This window comes from Macrobrachium nipponense, chromosome 8 (assembly GCF_015104395.2).
Source record: "Macrobrachium nipponense isolate FS-2020 chromosome 8, ASM1510439v2, whole genome shotgun sequence".
Lineage (NCBI taxonomy): Eukaryota > Metazoa > Arthropoda > Malacostraca > Decapoda > Palaemonidae > Macrobrachium > Macrobrachium nipponense.
The window spans coordinates 24,246,343-24,270,302 of NC_087203.1; the positions used below are offsets into that span (position 1 = coordinate 24,246,343).

The following is a 23,960-nucleotide window of genomic DNA, read 5'->3' on the forward strand; positions in this document are numbered from 1 at the left end:
GATGTCTGAATACACAATATCACTCCTAACAATAAACAGATTCATTTTTGAAAACCTGCAATGAGTAAAACAGATGTAATAACTCGCGTAAAAGAATAGGTTTATTTCATACAATATGATTAATAGATATATATATATAAATTATTATACAAGTTTCATAAATACAACCATTTTTTCCCTCACTCCATCTACCCTTCTTTAGATTCTGATATGTGCCAATGGGACTATTCTCACATCAGTGGGTTTGGATACATTTTGAACCCTAACTCTATTGGCCGTTAAATTTTCTAAAATGTTAAACGGGCCTTCAAACTTAGGTGTCAGTTTATAATTTAAACCTTACGTACGTATACTTGTATGTATACCTGATCGCCCACGGCATATGTTTAGTTGGCTTAGCTATTTTATCATGATTTTTTTTCATTATGATCTGTGCTTCTTCTAAATTCTTACGAATTATATTATATCGACTTATGCTTGCATCCATAACATCCTTTAGAGGATTTGATAAATTAGTTGTAGGCTTTAAGATGTGGAAAGGCGTTCGGGCCGGGATACCGTACAGTGCCTCGTGCGGTGTCATTTTAATAGACACATGATACGAGATGAGTAACGTGTGCCTTCATTAACCGCAGGTATGGCAATGTCCCAGTTGGGGTCTGCCCCCCCTAAGGTGACCCTTAAAATGTTTAAAACCTTACGATTTGCCCTTTCCACTAGCCCATTAGACTCTGGGTGATAGATCATGGTATTGATTTTCTTTATACAAAGGAATTCGCACAAGGAGTTAAGGAAATGATTATGAACTCCCCGCCCGAGTCTGAGATAATGATGTGTGGAATTCCATGTTTACAAATGTAGCACCTCGTCAAAACTTCCTAGTTCGCACTCGACCGCGGTTTTTTTGTTTTAAGCGCTATATAAGTTCTGTATATCGAGTCAAAGCGTCTATAATTACTAGGAGGTGCTTATTTCCTCTGTCTGACTCGTAAAATCCTGTTAATAAATCTAAATGTACTCTTTCAAAGGGTTGATTTGGCACGGGGTAAGCCCCTAGGCTGACAGGTGTCTTCGTGTGCCCTTTGTATTCTTGACAAGTGCGACAATTTGCTATGTGCTTATATCTGTAAGCATCGTATGCCAATAAAATAAGGATTTGGCTTTCTGTGACATCAAGGTATAACCCGGGTGTCCGTGCAGTGGATTTTCATGCAACCACTTTAAGGCAGTGGGTATGAGTGAGATAGGCACCACCACCTGGTTGTTATTCAACTGCGGTGTGTTGCGGGTTTTCCTCGTCACGGATCTACACAGGATATTGTCCTGTAGGATATAATTCTGCTGCTTATACTTTAGGTATTCTTTTTCCTTCGGATTTCCGTTTAACGCAATGATGATTTTTTCTATTTGCGGATCTTTTCTTTGTTCCGTCTGTAATAGTTCAGCACTCCAGCCCAGATCTTCCTGTTCAGATATAGTTTTAACAATGGGCGTGGAGGTTGAGATATCTATTAATTCAGCTAATGGCTCGGTACAAGATGAAGAGGGGTTGCGTGATAATGCGTTAGCAATGATATTTGCTTTCCCAGGTAAATACCCGATCCTCGCGCCAAAGTCCTGAATGATCATGTGCCACCGAGTTCGCTTGGGGCTGTGACTAAAGCCTTTAAAGAAGTCGGTTAGGGGCTTATGATCAGTGAGAACCTTGACGGGATAACCGTATATTATGAATTTAAAGTGCACGAGTGAATTAACAATAGCGAGCCCTTCCTTGTCTATTACTGCATATTTACTTTCGGAAGGTCTCAGTTTACGTGAATAAAAAGCTATAGGGAAAAAAAACTGTTTATCATATTGTTGAAGCAATACCCCACCTACTCCTAGGTCTGAGGCGTCTGTTGCTATGAAAAATTCCTTACCGAAGTCAGGAAATTTCAAGATAGGAGAACTACACAGTTCATCTTTCAATTTATCGAACGCCTGTTGATGAATTTCAGACCATACGAAATCTACGCCCTTTTTTATAAGATCGGTTAGGGAAGCGGCTATGATTGAGTAATTGCGGATGAAGCGGCGATAGTATCCGCTGCACCCTAAAAATTGCTGTATTCCCTTGACGTTAGTAGGTATCGGAAAGTTACGGATAGCCGACACCTTATCGTGGACGACTTTAAGACCTTCACTAGAAACCGTGAAACCTAGATAGACTAGTTCTGTTTTAAAAAATTCACACTTACTTATCTTTACCCTTAAATTATGCTGCCTTAACCTTTGTAACACTAACTCCAATTTACGTAAATGCTCTTCTAATGTGTTGGAAAAGATTACTAAGTCATCCATGTAGGCATGTAGGATATCTCCCAACAAGTCTCCAAACACGACGTTTATCATACGAGTAAAAGTTATAGGAGCCCAACGTAAACCAAAAGGCATACGCAAAAATTCATAATGTCCCCTGGCTGTGCTGAAGGCAGTGTATGGGATACTCTCTTGTTCCATCGGAATCTGATGAAATCCTTTTAGTAAGTCTAGGCTTGTGAAATATTTATTCTGGCCTAGTAAAGATAGGATATCATCGTACATGGTACTGGGAATCTGTCAGGGATTGTTTCTTCATTTAAACGACGAAAATCTACGCATATCCGCCAAGTTCGATCTTTTTTCGGTACTACTATTAACGGAAAATTATAAGGGCTGTTTGATTTCCTAATGACTCCTTCCTTTAACATTTTACCTACTTCCTCTGTTATCTCATTCTGAAATTTCATAGGAAGTCGGTACGAAGGTACATAGATTACTTTCTGTTTGTCCTTGAGCCTGATTTGATGCTCGATGACATCCGTTTTTCCTAAGGTTCCATCCGTAGTGGAAAAAACATCATGATATTTAGTTAACAGATTCAAAAATTTCTGCTGAATTTCTTCTTCTTGAATGTCCTTATTGATTTTGTTCTTTATAGATTGCAAAAGGGTTTCATCCGCGACTGATTGAGCGTGATTTATCTCAGCTACGGTAAGAATGCGATGTTTATAAACTTCGGCATCCAAGATATGTTGATTTTTGTGGATTACTAAAGTGGTATTCAAATGATTACAGACTTCGATGTTACATTGTTGTTGTGAGCCGACTGTATAAACGGCTTGTGTGACGGATAATCCGTGTGTTTTCAGAGTTTCGGAAAGGATTAATGTTTCAGATCCTGGCAAGGTTCTCTTTACACGCACTAATATATTTGAAGTTACGTTAGGCTCGAGAGTTTGCGTGCAAGCTGATATTACGGGTGAGCGAGAGTTCTGTGGGTTGCCTGTATTATTTCTTGGTTCATGAGACAGGTGATTGGTTCCGTAATGTAAGTGACAACTCTGTCTGTCTCTTTATTATCTAAAAACTGATTTTAGGGTATTAGAAGACCTATAGAATTTCCCTTTGATATACACGCCGTGTTTTGCATGATGGCCATATTGGTTATCGCCGTCAACATCTTTGCTTGGCGTAGGCTGAGGCGTAAACAGAAGGATCTCCAAGGGAACGTACTGGCCCGTCTGGATGACGTACCCGTTAAACTCAAGTCGTTTGCGTTTAGGGCCGCCTGAAGTCTGAACCGAGCTGCATCTCCTAGTATGGAGTTACCGAATAAAGTTGTTATCTTGTCAACTTGCCTGTTTGAATCATCTCCTCTAGTCAAGAAAGAACCTCTCTACTAAGATATCCAAGGGAGATGAGAAGGAACCAAAAAATACTTACGAATGACAGTCGTAAGGAGAACACAAAAAGTCTATCGCCAAGCGATAAGACATTAGAAGTGGTGGCAGCGTATAAACGAAGAACATAATTAACAAGACCCATATCAGCCGACCGAAGGTCTACAAGAACTAACTTCCACCTTCAACATCAAACTAAACAGAGGAAACGGGATCTTCAATCAACGCAACAGTTTATGAAGCCGCAACTATGTCCTTCATCGAGAGGAATACAAGCATTTTACACTGACGTTTGAGCAACTGTTGTCACTTATCTTCGAGAATCTACACCGGACGAGAGCAGCATCGAACATCAACGGAAAGAAGAAAACAACACAGGGAACATCACCCGTTCACGAGCAAGGGACGCAGAGTGTACGGCTATACGCAGTAGTGCAAGGACGGAGGCTGTGACGTCATCAATCTTGGACTTCCCCGCGCATCGTGCACCGAGAGAAGACCGTGACGTCATCACGACTTCCGACGCGAGACGTAGACAGGAACTGAGACGTCATCCCATGTCAACAATCCTCGCAATATAATCTGGAGCTAAGTACCATTTTTCTTATTCAGGTCTTTCCTCAGTGACGCGTGTCATCAAGAGTCGATCGTCCAGTATTCTGGGGGTGAGTTGTTTGCAATATAATCTGGAGCTAAGTACCATTTTTATCTATTCAGGTCTTTTCCTCAGTGAAGTGTTGTTCATCAAGAGTCGATCGTCCAGTATTCTGGGGTGGTTGTTCGCCATATTAATCTTCCTTCATTACAGAACCAATCTTCAACTACGAGGTTCTCGCCCGCAGATTAATTTTTTTTTTTTTTTTTCTTTTCTAGTTGTCATTAACCATTTCTTGCAGGAATTCTCCGTATAATATTTTATCATATTATCTGTATTTTTGTATCTTTTACTATAACACACTTATAGAGTACATTGCTTATGCGTTTACGTAGTGGTCGAGTGTACTCTTATAGATATTTTGATAGGATTGCAAGGAATAGAAGTGATAAGAAAAAAGTGAAAGCCGAAATGGCAACTACTCCGGCTGGCAACCCCAACGTGGTGACTCTCGTTAGCGCGAGGTCAGCGATTGTCCCTTTTCAAGGTCGGGTCAATGGGGTTCCTGCCTCAAAATGTTGAGGCATGGATCTCATCTGTAGACGCTCATTTAAATGCAAAAAGCATCACAGACCCAGCAGTACAATTACAGGAGGCCAAGAGCTTCATTGACTTTGCTAAAGGAGACGCAAGTGCGTATCTAAGGGGGGTTTCTTTCCAAGAAGCGCTTACATGGGACGAGTTCAAAATTAGATTACGTGCCGTGTATGGGGTGAAGAGGCTTTAGATGTAGTGTTGGCATTGAGAAATATCCTTAACCAGGCCTCCATGACTCAGCTCAATGTTGTCGAGCGGGCGGCGCTAATTGCCGACCGGCTAAATGAAGTATCAGGATAGTTTAAGTAACTCCGGGTGGGTTGCGGGTGCTAAAATCAAAGTGAAAGATTTTATCCGTTTGATCTACCTTACGTCTATCACTGTAATGTTGCCTGAAGCGTTAGTACGGTGTTTTGATAAAAAATTGCAGCCCGACAGTACGGAATTAGATGTGTATAAACAAATAAAAAAACACATGTCTAAATGTACCGACCTAGATCCTTCGCTCATTCAAGTTTTTGCAAAAAATGAGAACAAGCCACAACAAGTAAATGTGGTACATAATAATAATCAAGTTGCAGGGATGGTTTGTTATAACTGTAAACGACCAGGTCACATGATTTCAGACTGTCGGACGCGTTTTTTGTTCAATACACAATAGTTCAACTCATTCATATAACCGTTGCTACTCGAGGTATCAACAGCAAAATGCTACAAACACGCAACCAGTTGCTAGTGCAAATAAAAAGAAGGGTCCTCAGTACTATAAGAAGAAACAACCAAACGGAAATTCTGCACAACAGCAGAAACAAACAAATCGTGCTTCAGGTACCTCTGTTCCTGGGCCGTCTAGCCAGAACTCGCAAGGGCAAGCGAATTTTCAGGGTGTGATAAACAAAACAAATACCACGTAGTTCACTCCAAGGGGGGAGAGGGCGTATTGTTGGGTCATCAATATCAACATCTTTTGTATCAAATAATCAGTTTAATCATTTATCAGATCATTGTGAGACAATTGATTTTCCTATGAAACACACGGCCGAATCAAAAAAATCTGTGCAGGTTCCCGTAGATTTGCAACAAATTCATGCAATTATTAGTCAAAACGAGGTTGCGGACCAACCTTACATGCAGTAAATTTGGACCATAAGTCATTCACTTTGTTCTTTGATTCTGGTAGTCCACGTAATATAAATGGATTTAAGGACTCATCATTTACTCTTTCAAATTTCCCTATAGAAAAGTCCGGAATAAGGCTCTCAGGCATTGGGAATAATGAATTAAATGTTGCGCTAACTCATGTACAGTACAAGGTCGGTAAGCGCACGTTTGCTGATACCTTTGTCGTTGTACAAAACATTAATATGTATCCCGCAGTAATTATCGGATACCCGTCTATGGGCACTCAAAATATTATCTTAGCACCTGCAAAACACGGCGTGTATATCAAAGGGAAATTCTATAGGTCTTCTAATACCCTAAAATCAGTTTTAGATAATAAAGAGACAGACAGAGTTGTCACTTACATTACGGAACCAATCACCTGTCTCATGAACCAAGAAATAATACAGGCAACCAACAGAACTCTCGCTCACCCGCTAAATATCAGCTTGCACGCAAACTCTCGAGCCTAACGTAACTTCAAATATATTAGTGCGTGTAAAGAGAACCTTGCCAGGATCTGAAACATTAATCCTTTCCGAAACTCTGAAAAACACACGGATTATCCGTCACACAAGCCGTTTATACAGTCGGCTCACAACAACAATGTAACATCGAAGTCTGTAATCATTTGAATACCACTTTAGTAATCCACAAAAATCAACATATCTTGGATGCCGAAGTTTATAAACATCGCATTCTTACCGTAGCTGAGATAAATCACGCTCAATCAGTCGCGGATGAAACCCTTTTGCAATCTATAAAGAACAAAATCAATAAGGACATTCAAGAAGAAGAAATTCAGCAGAAATTTTTGAATCTGTTAACTAAATATCATGATGTTTTTCCACTACGGATGGAACCTTAGGAAAAACGGATGTCATCGAGCATCAAATCAGGCTCAAGGACAAACAGAAAGTAATCTATGTACCTTCGTACCGACTTCCTATGAAATTTCAGAATGAGATAACAGAGGAAGTAGGTAAAATGTTAAAGGAAGGAGTCATTAGGAAATCAAACAGCCCTTATAATTTTCCGTTAATAGTAGTACCGAAAAAAGATCGAACTTGGCGGATATGCGTAGATTTTCGTCGTTTAAATGAAGAAACAATCCCTGACAGATTCCCAGTACCATGTACCGATGATATCCTATCTTTACTAGGCCAGAATAATATTTCACAAGCCTAGACTTACTAAAAGGATTTCATCAGATTCCGATGGAACAAGAGAGTATCCCACCGCTGCCACCACTTCTAATGTCTTATCGCTTGGCGATAGACTTTTTTGTGTTCTCCTTACGACTGTCATTCGTAAGTATTTTTTGGTTCCTCTCATCTCCCTTGGATATCTTAGTAGAGAGGTTCTTTCTTGACTAGAGGAGATGATTCAAACAGGCAAGTTGACAAGATAACTTTATTCTGTAACTCCATACTAGGAGATGCAGCTCGGTCGGACGACCGATATGTTTGATCGTTGGCGTGGAACTGCCATTCTAAAGCATCGCGTCGATAGCGGAACATTAGCTATCTCAGCAATTCATATACACACACGTAGTCTGCCGGCTCGGAAGTTACAAGTTTCCGGCGTAGGTTAACAGGTCAACCGCTTCCCATGGAAGTTGTTGTGCAAAGTTATCATAAACATAAAAATGTTGACAAAGCTTAGAGCTAGATCAGGCTACTGCAGACAGCGCATAGCGTAATCTAGGTCTGCTTTGGTCACGTAGAACCCTCCTAATGCCATGACCCCAGGTCACTGGTTTATATTTACAGATCTTGTAAATTTAATATATATGTAATTCTTACACATGCACAGTAGGATTGGCACGTGTAGTAGGATTCGGCGTCGTAATAGCAGTAGTAATAGTGGATTTTGGATATAAAACGGCTCCATTTAGTTTTATTTATCGCTTTTTCAGCCGGTAATTCGTGTTTCAAATGTCACAAGAGGAAATAACACAATAACACGGCAAACCTTCCCCAAAGTGTTTTAACCCACCCAAAACCCCGCATTCCCATCGGTCCCCCTTACCGTAGGATAGAGTTTCAAAGGATAAAATTATAGGTTAATTACAGCCAGCCAAAAATATTACTTTAAATTCTTGTTCAGGAGTTAAAAACTTTATAGAAAAAACGTCAACTGGCGTAGTCTAGTTCGCTGCGGTATACGGGCTTAGATCAACCAAAAACATAATCGCCTACATGGAAAAGAGCATGTGAAAAGACTATATTAAAAAAACTAGTCATATGAAAGATGGAACGAGGCTGAATTAAATGAGCTTAGATATATTTTTACCTCAAATTTTTCCTAAGTCGGGAAAGTTGTCTCCTTTACAGTAATGTTTACTTTTAAAGAGCCGTGTAACTACTAAAATCCGCAGAGAAACGAGTACGCAACGACGTCTTACACATTTAGCCAATCAGTTTCATTTTTGACACCTCAGAAACTTTGGCCAATGGCACAGATGTTCGAAAATGTTCTAGGCGCAAGAATACATTATGTATCCTGCCAACGCTATTTTAGCTCCCTCTTGGACATGGAGCTGGTAGCCAGCACTTCTGAGCAGCAATTACGGGATGAAATTCCAGATCCTGTTGACAAAATTCCAGCATCTTGTAGTGACTTATGCAAATTGTGGTGATTTTTGTCTAGTGTACTGTGAAAATACACAAAAACTAGTGGATTTGTGCTAGAGATGCAGTGCCCTTAAAGGGGGGGGGGGGGGGGGGCAAGGCCCGCTAAGTCTAGGTAGGGATACAGCAGCCTAGGTTAGGTTAAGCGGTTGTGTTATGTTAGGTAGTGCCCCACAAATTACTTTTCTCCTGCTCCCCCCCACCACAAAAAAAAAAAAAAAAAAAAAAAAAAAAAAAAAAAAACAAGTTCCTAAGGGGTGGGGGCCCCTATAAATCTATAGTAGTAGGTTTTTTAAGATTAGATTGTGTGTGTAAAAGTAAGTGATAGTTTCTTGTTTTCAAAGAATTTCCCCATGTTCCTACACATCAAAGAGTTTCCTCATGTTTCTACGCATTCTGCAACACCAATCTGGTGGTTTCTTGCTGTTTTTCATTGTTAAACCTTAAAAAAGTGGTGCAGCCCTCTCCTAAATATTCATCCCAAAAAAACTGTCAAATGCTTGAATAGGAGTGGTTCAATATGCCTCCATCTGGAGACAAACAATATGGTGGTCATTACAGATTTTGTCCCTTTAGTTGTGAATCCCTCATATCATCATGTCTAGTATTGCTGGTTGTTGGGCCTAGGATTATGTAATTCCCGATCCTTATGCATTCTCTGCAGTCTTACGTACATTAAGTTCCTTAAGCATTCTCAAAGGCCAAGTGCTGGGACCCTGTTAGGCCATTTAGTGCCAAAAAGGAAAATTGGAGTAAAGATTAAAAATGTGTAAAAAGAGGAAAACCATGCAGTTACACTGTTACACAACTGCTAGATGGTGGAAAGATAGAAAAATATATGAGAGGTACAGTAAAAGAAATGAAAGGTTTTGCAGCTAGGGACCGAAGGGACACTGCAAAGAACCTTAAGTAATGCCTACAGTGCACCGAGTCTGGTGCACTGATGGAACTAGTATACTCATAAGAGGGGTCCAAGGCAAATCCCTCTCCTGGCTAAGTTGGCCTCGCATCCTAGGTTATGGTAAGATGTATCCCTGAAACTGCATTTGCCTGTGATGGAGGGGTAGAGGGGGCCATTGAATTAACTATTTAAATTTGAGGATAATTTTGTATTGACAAATACAACCCAAGGTCAATAAAGGTGTTCAAACAATTTATCCACACCTTTGGTGGTAAGTTAGTCAACTAGGCTAGACTAGGATTCATAAACATAACTAAGAAAACTGGTCATACTGGAAAAACATGTCAATCCTAGACTGACCATTTAGTTATTTTTGAAGAATTTATGTCATGATGAACAATTTTCATTTGAGTGCCATTCATTGAGAGAACTGCAACAGCTTACAGCATACTAACAATTGGGCAATCTACCTACATACAATAATTTTCCATTCTTACCCCCTCCCACCTGGACATGCTACATGCATCTGACAGTTAATCAGGAACAAATTCCAGCCGTGACCCTATCCAGGTTACTTCTGTACTTGGCTACTGCTATCCTTCCAGCATTTCCATGATGTTAGGCCCATCCTTCATGGGTATATTTCTGATTTTGACAACTTGTGTAAAGTTACATGGCATGTCTCCATGGGGTATCTCGACTGAGAATATGGCATTCTAGGTAAGATTGAGAATATCTAGCTACTTCATACTAATTTACGGGGTATTGCTAAGTAATAACTCCACACAAACTGCAAGGAACAGTCCCCACAAATAGTATTAAGCTATTTACGTAGTATGGATTGGGAGATCAAATGTATTACACAGTGTTAATTACAGTCGACCTACAAAAAATAACAGGAAATTCTTAATAAGTAACCAAGAAAATACCCCATGCTGAGGTATTATTTAGATTTATCATTTACAGCACCCTAAGTTAGGTTAGGTTGAGTAAGGGAGGCCTTTCCGGTTAGTGTAACCTTCTAGATAAAGTTCTGTTAGGATGAACCTTCTTAACCTAGCATATTGCATAATTTCCGTTTCCCAAACCAAGTCACCGAAAATACAGTATACCTAGGGTACCTATAGCTACTAGCTAACAATGAGTTACAGCTGCACTTCTGCAGTAATGTCATAAATTTTAAAATATCCTACACATATTGTTTCTTGCCGGTGTCTTGGCCTTTTTTCGGTATTATTACAGTTTCAACCATTATGGGAAATCTATTATATTGATATTTTTCCCGAGTAAAGCACGTGATAACAAAACACTTCTTCTCAATACATTATTGTCGCTAATGCATACTTACAGAGAAAAAAAAAGATTAAGTTTTTACCTCGAATTTTCCTAAGTCGGGAGAGGTGTTTCCTCTACGGTAATGTTTACTTTTAATGAGCCCTCTAACTTACTTTCTTACGCAAACAAAAGCAGTTCCAGTTACTCATTATTGGCTGAGAGGTGTGACATCGTTATGACGTCATGGGTTTCATAACCAATTACGAATGACTTGAGTCGAAAACTAAGTTTCCACTAGCATTTCAGCGGAGTAATAAAGTTAAAAAAACCCCTGTCTAGTGTCCACTGGTATTCCTTGTTTGGACTGAATACTCGAATAATGAAGCAAAAAACGGCATTTTGTCTTCCTGTACCTATGGCAGAGGTAGTGGCTGGCCCTTCTGGCATTAATTTTGACAGACCTTCGATTTCCTACCGATTGTTTGCAGTGCAATGTGGTCGTCGGGTACCTGGCCACTTCCTACTTTGAGTTGCATGTCAGGGAACCTTGCAACGGCTTCACGTTTTCCCTCAAAGCAGCAGCACATTTTTATCAACCAACAGTTTAAGGTAAGCTTCATTAATTTATAGAGTATATTATAATGGTGGTAGTATAACGATGTATACAGCAGTACCATCACTTTGGATTTGGTTTGATGGATGTTAGGTAGTGGCCTTAAGGGGGGGTCGCAGGGGGGCGGACCCCCGACCCCCCGCTAGGCCCTAGGTAGGGGTACAGGGCCCTAGGTAAGGTTTAGGTGGTTATATTAGGTTCGGTACTGCCCCACCCGAAAATCACTGTGGCCTTAAGGGGGGGTCGCAGGGGCGGAGCCCCCCCGCTAGGCCTAGGTAGGGGTACAGGGCCCTAGGTAAGGTTAGGTGGTTGTATTAGGTTCGGTAGTGCCCCGAAAATCACTGTGGCCTTAAGGGGGGTCGCAGGGGGGCGGAGCACCCCCGCTAGGCCTAGGTAGGGGTACAGGCCCGGTAGGTTAAGGTTAGGCTGGGTGTATTAAGGTTCGGTAGGCCCGACCCCGAAGAAAAATCACTTTTCTCCTCCTCCTCTCCCCCACCCAAAAACCCCGTTTCCCTTTTTCCCACTGGGATCCCCCATAATTGAAGTAGTAGTAGGTTTATGCTTAGATTTGTGTGTAAGAGTAACTCTGTTTCTTTTTTATTCATTTCCTCATGTTTCTATGCGATGTGCAACACCAATCTGGTCGTTTTTTTGCCGTTTTTCGTCGTTAATACTTGAAAAACGGGTGCGGCCTTCGTAGCAAGCAGATGCACTGTTCACCTAGTCAGTAGTAGCATAATTTCGTTTCCGCAAACCAAGTCACCGCAAATTCCAGTATACCTAGGTAAACCTATAGCTACTAGCTAACAATGAGTTACAAGCAAGCACTTCTGCCAGTAATGTCATAAATTTTAAAAATATCCCTACACATATTGTTTTTGCCGGTGTCTTGGCCTTTTTTCTACTACAAAAAATTATATCTATAATCTAACTACTTTTAGTAGGCTAGTGTATGTTACTAGGCCTAAGCGCCGCCGCACCACTTTCATTTGGAATTAGTTAACCTTTCCATATTTGGTAATTTTACACTGCTTACCGGAAGTTTTCTATTTTTATCCATGAACTAAACACGGTAATAGATCTTCCACAACATAATACCCGTTCCACGGTGAAATAACAGTTGAAAGGCTTCCTACATGATCACTTTCATTTAGTCAGGACATGGTTGACTGACTGAAGAGTCGGTGACCACGGCGTTATTCAAAATGGCTTTCTAGCTCAGAATGGCCACCCTCATTGGCGCTGCAAAAACGAAAGTAACTTTAGAATAAAATATTACAAGCTTGGCATTGACCTCAAAGTTACCAAATATAGAGATTAAATATTTTTAAGATTCACGTTTACTTTAATGAATCATAGTCCGCGTGCTTACGAAATAGCTGTTTTGTCATATTGTTGTGGCTATTATGGTTTTCTTCCGCTATCCCCCCTCCCCCTACAACCAACCAATAGCTTTGGGAAACTTGTCATACCTGGGTATCAAAATCTTGAAACTATTTAGATTTGGCAAATGTCAAAATTATTAAAATCTAGATTGTGTTTATCCTCGATTATGGTAAGGACCAAGGTCCAGTCTAAATGCGAGTTGTAAGTCAATATTTACACGAATTTTATAATTTCATATATCTCTTTCTATGAGATAAGCAGCCAATGTTGTAAATGTAAGCTCACCAATCCTCTTTACAAAAGATCCAAGCTTATTCTGTGAAATGCGTTGATTATGTGATATTACTACGCAAATAATTTTATTTTACTACGTTAGCGAAACCCGCGTAATTTGAATCTCGACGTTGGTTTACTCCGGTATAAAGTTATTTTAAAACCTTAAGGGACCTTATCACTGCTATTTATCATACACCAACGCTAGTTCCAGTCTTCTAAAAATCGAATGATAAGAGAGGTATGTACGTGGCCATAACTTTACCAGTGACATAGTCGATTATAAAAGGTCATTGTACAATTCGAAATAATTAGAATTCGTATGTTGCCATAATTTGGTTACCTGGGTTCTTAGTACAGTTCATCACACGCATTACCCGAAATATTTTCTTTCCATATGCTATTAAATTTGAAAATATCTTACTGTAATCTATTCTAATATAGTTTTAAAACATTTCCAAATCCTGTTACTTTTTTTATTAGATCATTGTTGTGTAATGTAGACACTGACACTCTAGGGAACGTTCCTACAACCTAAATGACAAAAATGGGTGGCCTATATATAACTCTAGGAACGAAAGGTTGAGACTCGAAGGCCATTAGCACAATGCCATATTTCTTTAATCTCATTCAAATTTGCCAAGGAAAAGCGTGAGCATCATCTCTTTGCTCTGGCATACATTTTGAGCAGCGATGCCGTTTCCTCGTGTTGGGGACGATTAAGTAAAGTGACCGCTAGGGTCACAGTAAAAAGGGGATTATTGTCGATCACCTCCCTTCATTCCTTTGTACTACAAGATCAAAACCTTGGAGGAATAATTATTATTCCTCCAAAAGCAAAACACTAGATCACAACATAATCTGTCGACGGCTCCAGTGCACACAATGGAAGGCTCTCCAAGAGACCTCGACGCATCCTTAAACAATATATATGATATGATATATATATATATATATATATATATATATATATATATATATATAATGTATATATATATAATGTATACTTATCTATATTAATATTTATGAATGTGTATGTATACATTATATGCAAATACACACACAGACACACAACACACACCACACACACACACACACACACACACACACACACACACATATAGATATATATAATCATATATATATAGTATATATATATAATTATATATATAATAACGAGGTCGAACATTTCTTAAAACGAAGTCAACAGCTGGTCAGTACGGTTGAGTATGTCCATTCTCAAGATTAACATTAACTCGAGGCTATCCTGAAAGCGTAGTACCTTTTTGGATTAGGGTTAAATGTCTTGGTTAAATATCTCCTTCGGCAGAATGATAAATGTGGCAACGCCGTTGATTAACGGAAAGTCTCAACCTTTCGTAGACAGCAACCTTCCTTGCTCATCTAAAAATGCCACACTTGAAGGAGGAGATAATCGAAATTCAATTGATCCAAAAGTAATGTTCCAAGCTGGAAGAAATTATTCCAAGATATTTGTTTTTCCACCTCCTTCGTTACCGATTTTCAAAATAATTTAACGACACTATAACACAAAGCTAAATAACAAAAATTATAGTGATCACTAGCAATGATCACCTGTTCATTATATGATATATATATATATATATATATATATATATATATATATATATATATATATATATAGTCTAGAAACATTTAAAACGTCTCCCAATAAGATGTTATTTATCTTTTAAAAGATTCTCTCCAAATTTTCTCTCTCTCTCTCTCTCTCTCTCTCTCTCTCTCTCTCTCTCTCTCTCTCTCTCTCAAGTGACACTTTATATTACCTTCAAAATTTAACTGACAAGAAACAGGACATTTATCTACCCAAAATCAATCAGAAATCGTGAAGTGGAGTGGTAATAACATGAATGCGAATGGTTGTGTCAATCTAAAAACGAACACCTCGAATCAAGAAGACGTACTTGCTGAAAGCCCCTTTATAAAATCATAACAGGCTTATAGCATAAGCGTAGCTCGAGAGATGTGGCGGGAAAATTCCGCTGTGTTCCACACAATCAAATGCATCATAAAACTCTCACGAGTGGCGGTGCTTTGCCTTGTTCTCTAAGCGTCACCTACTCCGAGGTGCTAGTACTAAACAAGGCGGGGAGCTCCTTGGACGCCGTGTATATTACTAGGCCCTTGGGGATCAAAGTATTATATACACTCATTTCGATTGTGTTTGACAACTTATGTTAATAAACGACATCTTCGTGCGGTCGTCTACTTTACATTTACCATACAACGTTTAGTACTAAAAGCTCGGAGTAGGTGACGCGTAAGATAACAAGCCAAAGTTTCACCCTTTGACGCAGTCCCTATGAGCTTGAGTCTAGGGCTCGAGTTCTCTTTCAGCAATAGCTGTCTTGAGCCTTCTCTATCGTAACACTCTAAGATGCGTGATAACTTCAAAGCATCGATATGAATCAGCCATGAAGTTGCGTTTTGGTGTACTGTGAAGGCATCTGGCGGGAAGCAGGTCAGTCGAAACACGATTTCTTTGTCGTGAGTCGAAGAGGATATAAAAGATGATAGGCAACGAGGATTTTTTTTTATTTTAGAAAATAGGGTTATTGATGATGGAATGTAAACATCCCCTTACTATAAATTCGGCGGCCTTCGTAACACGGTTTTTTTTATTTTGCTCCTTATCAAAGCATCGGATGTAGCTGAAAGTTGACATATGTATATTTTACAACTACACACAAATTTTGTCAGCATTATCAATAACCTAAACCCGATAGTTTTAATTTTCATAAAGTAAAAATGATCTAACCGACGCCATGGCCAATGATTGCGAGACAAGAGTCGAAAAACATTCATTACGTAAGCAAGGTAAACATCGTTTTACGAAATGTTGCCCCGCCCATCCACCAGACAGAAACCCTTTCACCTTATTCCATCGGCTCTGAAACCCATAGTAGTCAAGAATGGCTAACAGGATTTGGAATTGTCCCCGTGGTTGCAAAACTGCATTTGTCTTACGACTTGCAACTTTATACAGTCAAGAGAAACCCCGTGGCCATACTTATTATAGCCTGAATAGGTAATTATTCAGTTTCTAGTTTAAATCCAATGTTTATGGTCTGATTTGTATTTAGCGTAACGTGATTATAATACTTGTAATGTCATTCAGGATTTTGAACATTTCCATTAGCTATTCATTATGCCACCAAGAGAGAGAGAGAAAGAGAGAGATTGTATGTAAACAGTCTTTATATAACTATTTTTGTTAAAATAAGATTTTTATCCAAAGTAAATACAAGCTTATGTGTGCTAAAATCTCCAGCAGACCAACGGATCATCCGATATGATATAAAGACTTTATGAATGGCAGAACGATACATAGATGTGGGTGGGGTATTTGTGCTAGCGTAGTAATACTACTGTAGCAGTAGTGCCGCAAAATTAGAAATAGCAGCAATATGCATGAATTAAACGTTTAGGCCAACTGCTGGGATCCCTGAGGATCATTTAGCACTTCTTACAACTACTCGAGAAATGAGTTTGTATAGCCAGAAGTTAGATTTTCTAATCCAACAATGTTCATGATAGCCTTCATTGTTATCCTGAATTATAACGAGGCCAAAGTGGGTGGTAGCCTCATGAAGTTATCATTCTGCGATAATTATTGGTGAAGGTTTTAAAGCAAAATACGGTACCGTCTATTTTTTTTTTTTTTTTTTTAGTATATGGTAGATAGCGATAAATAAAAATTGCTTGACATTGGATACACCAGTTATCAAATCAAGCTTGTCTACTATGTCTTTGAAAATTACCAACTATTCCCTACATCTTGTCAATCTGATTGTGACTATAAAGTAGATTATAATTTCTTAGGACACTTAATTTGGGAGTTAGACTAATAATCGTAGTGTTTTTGTAATTATTAACATATTTTGTTGGTTTGTTCATTATGACAATTATCAGTGGAGAGGATTCAGAGTTCATAAAGGTGATGGTTGCCAGAGGTATAGCCTTCGTTACGTATAGCCAATCATCCATCGAGAAAGAGGGAAGAAATGCTGTCATAAGTTACGTAATGAATGCGTTCGAAACCTTATCTCTGAGTCAGTTGGCTCGTCTTCAAAAAAAGCCACTTTTACATTATAAGCACCAAATTTATTCAACCTACGTAATGCAGAGTACAGTCAAAATTTATGTGTAGATATAATGTGTATTCTGAATTAGCGTTATATCTATGAAATGCATAGATAAGAAGTTATTGCCAAAAAACCGTGTTACAGAAGCCCTGAATCTCATAGTAGTAGCACCGTGATCCAGAAAAAATAATGAGACTTTCCAGCGTTACAAGTTCGTATGAAATATTTATTACAGTCCCCACAGCCCAACTAGCGTGATTTAGTCTACAGCGCAGATCACAACATACTGGAAATACAACATACATGATGTATGTCTAAAATAAAATATGATTTTGTAAAGGAATGCTCCAAGGTGATTAAAATGACAAGAAATTCAGGTATATGATAATACTGCAGTCTAATGAAATATGTACATCAGTGCAGCCTCGTAATTGTAGCGTTAGTTACAGCGGGACTGCACAATTATCTATGCTCCAGTTTGAGCAGGTGATTTCCCTGGTGTACCCAATAAGAAATTACGCCAATACGGAGTTGCCCTCCCTTTTATGCCTAAAATGAAACAAATCACTTCAAAAATGAAAGAAAGTAAATATAAATTTGCATATACCTTTGATAATACCGTAAAAAACAAAGTATGTAAAAATAAATTGGAAGGAGAAGACAGTAATACAGATGATGTAGCGGGGGTATACATAATCAATTGCAACAATTGTGGAGACAGATATGTGGGGGGAATCAGGTAGGGGAATAAGGACTAGAATCCAAGAGCATAGAAGGGCAGTACAACTTAACTCTCAGGGGAGTGCTATAGCTAGGCATTGTTGGGAAAATGACCATAGGATGGATTTCAAAAACAGTAGGCTTATATACAAAAGCAACAAAATTAGTCACAGGAGGGTAGTAGAAGGTGCACTCATCAGAGAGATTAAAGTAATAGAAGGAAACAAAGGTTTTACCTCAGAAGATCCCATAAGCTGAGCTTTGATATTAAAAGAAGCTAAGATTGACCCTGCTGACCTGGAGATTAGGTTTCCTGCCCAACAGACTTTTGGTGACCACACCCTTACCTCAAGGATTAATCCCATTGACCATCAGATCAGGATATCAGAGCGACAAGAGGGGATTGGCAACTCTCAAGGAAACCAGAACAGCCATCACATAAATGACAGCTCAACGAGAAGATATTACAGAAGACTGCAGGGCCTTGACCCAGGCTAACATCCCAAACATCTCTTGAAAATGTGTGTAGTAAAACTAAATGTAAATACTCAAAAGTAAACAAGTTACAAAGTGATTTTGCGGGTTTCTTTTTCAATCTTCAGAAGAAAACTGAAAGAAGTTTATGTTTGGTTCTCTCCTCCGTTATATCGCATTCTCCTTCTCTAAATTCGGTGCAGAATGTTTCTCGCAAATGACTGAAGGTTACACCTGGCTGTGGCGTTCTGTGTAAGCATGGCATTTCAGGCGTTTCCACGCAAAATTAAAGTGAGACTTGGACAGTTTTTTTTTTTATTTACAACTTCTTGCACCACATCTCTCTCTCTCTCTCTCTCTCTCTCTCTCGTCTCTCTCTTCCTCTCTCTCTCTCCTCTCATCTCTCTCATTTATTATTATTATTATTATTATTATTATTATTATTATTATTATTATTATTATTATTATCTTACAAAAAAGTAAATTTAAGGATTTAATACAACTGTTGAATGAAAGGAGTTAATTGTGCAATCATAAAATTGACTGAACGGAGTTAATTCTGCAGCTATAAAATTTATTACGTTGTTATTATTATTAATAAAGTACGAAAACTCCTGAGGTCTGGCAGATACTACTCATCTATATAATTATCATTATCGATTGTTTTACCAAATAATATTATTGCTATTATTATTGTCCTTTTAGCCGACTATTATTTTTTGACATTTTATATCAATATCTCAAGGAATACTTTAAATATAGACAGAAAGAATGGATTGCAATATCAACCAGTCAGGCGTACAAAACCATAAATAGCGACATACTTGAGACGAAACCTCCCAATTATTTCGTGGTATCTGATAGTAAAACAAGAGTGATGAATATTCTGTTGACGCAATTTGCGAAAAGCTTGTGTTCATCGGTGCATTGAGACTCGTGATTCATAAATAAACACTTTTATGTTATTATTTAGCAGTGAGTCATTTTTATAGTCTTTGTTTTTTATTCTGAAGCACCGGAGGAATACAATTTCATATTCCTTTCTTGGTATTATATTGACAACTTCGCTAAATTCATTATCACTATAATGTCTTTGATTTTTACAATTGCTTCGTATATGTTTGCCGTTTTCCGCTTCTTCTCAAAAATTCTTCATAAAATAAGAGCTTTCAATTTCCTGACCCTCTTAGTTCATCAACACAACATGTTAAGAACACCAGCTTTATTCATAAATTAAATAAATAATTAATAAATTTCAAGATAGACAGACTTTGGATTTCTGCTGGCAGGTAATGGTTCTGATAAGCATTATTGATAATCTGAATACATCTGAAAAAAGAACTCTCAAAGCTTAATCTGAACACACCTGAAAGAAAAAACTCTCAAAGCTTAATGCTAAGCTTCATAAAAGAAATTAACACGACAACATGTTACTAGTATGCGATTTGGAAGATTAGACTTTTTGCCTCGTCCGATGTTGAATTCGACAGAGGAAGAACGCTTTCATAGCTACATAACACATTATAGTAAGGCATTGTGCTCAACTAATATTCCTTCCCTTTGCAAGAGTGGAAAAGCAAACATTGATCTGCAGAAGGGGAACCTCTAGCGCCAAGAGAAAATGCACTTTTTTAAACACTAGAGAATTTGATCATGAATTAATTATGAAAGAAAGGTCTCATATTTAACGAATGCATATATAATCATTGAAGAGTGAAAGCGATGGTATTTGGACCTCCGTAATTGTGAAGGTTTTAGTAGTATTTACCATTCTCTCTCTCTCTCTCTCTCTCTCTCTCTCTTTTAGCGATATGATTCATAGTACAACTGTTCCTTCTCGATAGACTGCCGTTGCCTATTGCTTCCACAGGACCAGAACGGCAGAGGATTAAGCAGCCGCCATCTTGGCCACATGGAACTATACTGATCCGGGAGCTGAGACGGGAAAGAGCCCGATGGCTTCTACCTGGCCGAGCTAATAAAAGGGACTGCAATGGAAGAAACCTCGGGACGACGACACGTGTTATTTTGCTTTCCATTGTGTGCCCTCCACCACCGCCATCATTGACGAAGGACGAATCCAGTTGTAAGGTAATGTGTGAAGTAATGGTTCAAGGTAGTCAGTCAATTCTATATTTACTACTGTGATTTCCATTTCATTGCTACAAGCTACTTATGGTCCTTGGTTCCCCCCATAGTGCTCGGTGAATAATTAAGCATCCCCGTTGCGAATATTTTAGTCTTTTGACCAAGATAGTGTACTTATGTCGCATTGCAAATGTACTTGCAGATGATCTATCACGTGCCTTGTTGTGAGAAATGGACTCTTGTGATGTGTCTCAGGGATTCATCAAGCCTTCGCTGTCCTTTTTCATCAAGACCGAACATTTCCAGTCTTCCAAGTTCCGCAGCAACGAGTATAGCCTTGCTGCATTCATCTTACTTACGAACCCAAGTGTTCTTTAATGCCCCTCAGGTGTAATCCAGAGTAATTCTAGTAAAGTAGGAAAATATATGTAATTAAGCTAAACCTCTGGGTTTACCTAAATTCCTTCATTCTGAAGTCAGCCCTAAGCCGTTATTTTTAATTTTTTAATTACATTATGGATCCTATAGGTAATGAAGCCTTAAAATAATCGCATTCCAGATCCTTTGCAATTGCAGAGGAACCACAAATATATAAATATATATATATATATATATATATATATATATATATATATATCTATAACATATATATATATATATATATAATATATATATATATATATATATATATATATATATATAGATATAAAACCTGATATATAGTATAATATATATATAATTATTATAACTATAGATGTATATTATATATATATGATATATATTGATAATATATATTAATTATATATATATCTATATATATATCTATATATAATATATATTTATTATATATATATAATATATATATATATATAAATAATAGGTGAACCAACCGGTGCTGCCCAGAAAAAAACTCTGAAGGTAACCAATAAAACTCCCTCTCTATGTATAATAATATATATATTTAACATTAACGTATATCATATAGAATATATAATATATATATATAGATATTATACATATATATATAGATATATACTTTATATATATATATATATATCTATAGGTATAATAGTATATATAGTATATGTATATATATAGATATACACCACAACATAATATATATATCAGAGAATTATATATATAGATATATATATATAGATATATATACATATATATGTATAGATATGTATATATATGTATGTCTAATATATATATATATACATATATATATATGTATATATATATATATATATTATATGTAATATATATATATCTATATAATATATATAGATATATAATATAGTATATATATATATATTATATATATATATATATACTATTAATATATATAAATAGGTTGACCAACCAGTGCTGCCCACGAAAACTCTGAATGTCAATCCAATAACTCCAACTCTCTCTCTCTCGTCTCTCTCTCTCTCTCTCTCTCTCTCATTCCTGTTAAGATACTTGGGCTGAACTTGGACTTATAGGGTGTTAGGCATTTCACTGTTCATCTCAGCATCTTTAAAAGTATGGATTAGACACTAATATCTGTCGTTTTCGGTTACTTTTACATGTCACCCCCTCCCCACCCCCTTATAACCACTCCCTATCGGAGCTGAACTTGGACTTCTAGGGCATTGGGAGTGTCATTATTTATATCAGTGACCTTGAAAACTATGGATTAGTCACTGATATCTGTCGTTTCTATTATTTCTACTCATAACTCCTTCTCACTTCCCCTGCTATCGGGGCTGAACGTAAAGTTAAAGGGCATCAGTAAAGTCACTTTTCATCTTAACAACCTCAAAACTATGGATTAGACTATTTGTCGTTTCAGTTATTTTTACATCAACTCCTTCCCGCACCTTCTCAGGTCCCCTTCTTACTGGGACTAAATTTGAAGTTAAAGGGCATCAGGAGACTTCTTTCTCAACGTTATCTCAACATTAATGGGTTGGTTGCTTGATGCTCCGTTTCCACTACCTTCGACCAAAGGTATCATCCTCCATCAAACCTCTTCTCTCCATATCTTCCTTCACTTTATCTTGCCATTTAATTCTCTGTCTTCCTCTCGATTTTCTTCCTCTAACAGGTCCTTCCCAAGCCCTCTTCACTCCCTCCTTGTCATTCATCCTTAACACATACCCATACCATCTCAATCCTGACTCTCTTATCACTTCTGCAATCTTTACTAAGCCTGCTCTCCTTCTTATTTCATCATTTTCCAATCTCCTAAGCAGTGATATTCCCATAATCCACCTCAGTATTTTCATCTATGTTCTCTCAAGCTTTTCTTCCTGTTTTCATCCTAGAGACCATGTTTCCAATCCATACATTAACACTGGTCTCACAATTGCGCTATAGATCTTGACTTTTATCTTGACTGGTATTTTCTTACCACATATTACTCCAGCTACGTCTCTTCACTCCCCCGCCCCCCGCCTGCCCCCACCCACTTTTATCCTACTGTCAACTTCAGCCTCACATCCTCCCTCTTGGTTTAAAGTACATCCTGTCTTAAAACTTTTCTGTCTGTTTTATAATTGAGCCTCATCTTTCTTGTATTACTATTCTGTCTTAATCTTCTCTAAAACACACCAAAACCTCTGTTTTATTCACATTTACCTTTAAGCCACCCCTCTCTAAAGACTCCTGTCACTCTCCAATCCTTCTCTGTAGGTCCTTCTCATCTTCAACAGTAATCACCAGATCATCAGCATACAACTACTCCCAACGCACCTCATTCCTGATCTCTGCACTCAACACATCCATGGCCAGCACAAAAAGAATGGGCTTAATGCTGACCCCTGGTGTAATCCAACACTAATTTCAAAGTTTTCAGTTTCCCCAACTGCTGTTATTAGTTTTGTGCTTGTTAAAGGACATCAGAGTGTCACTATTCATTTCAGCAACCTCAAAACCTATGGATTAGACTAATATATGTCATTTTCAGTTATTTCTATTTCTCGGGCTGAACATGGACTTTAAGGGTATCGGGAATGTCACCACTCATATCAGCGACCTTGAAAACTATTTAATAGGCACTACTAAATCTGTCGTTTTCTGTAATTCTTATTATTCATAATGATGATAGTAAGAAGTGAAGAAAGAACCTCCATCATATTGCACTATTTATTTTGTGGCTTAATCCTTCATGATTGTTTGACGTTCTTTGTTACTTGATCGCTTCTCAGATTATTCAAAAGTGAAGGAAATTTCCATGTAAGTGTAAACATAATAAACACATAATATAATGATATGAATACTTGACGTTAAAACACAGACAATGAAACAAAAAAAATAATTGAAGTAAAATACGGTTTGATTATACAATTACGCTGAGCAAAAACATATGATGGTATCTATTAAAAGTTCAAAATAGCATGAAGGAAAGCACAATATCTGAGAAAGTA

At 37.9% G+C, this 23,960-nt stretch overlaps 1 long non-coding RNA gene across 2 annotated transcripts in view; it reads right to left on the minus strand.

Moving 5' to 3' along the window:
• Positions 1 to 12,654, minus strand: part of LOC135223218 (uncharacterized) — a 28,543-nt gene extending 15,889 nt beyond the window's left edge. For both annotated transcript variants that reach the window (XR_010316426.1, XR_010316425.1), the window contains exon 1: positions 12,513 to 12,654. This is a non-coding gene — a long non-coding RNA (uncharacterized LOC135223218). The remainder of the gene's footprint in view (positions 1 to 12,512) is intronic.
• Between the last annotated feature and the right edge of the window lie 11,306 nt (positions 12,655 to 23,960).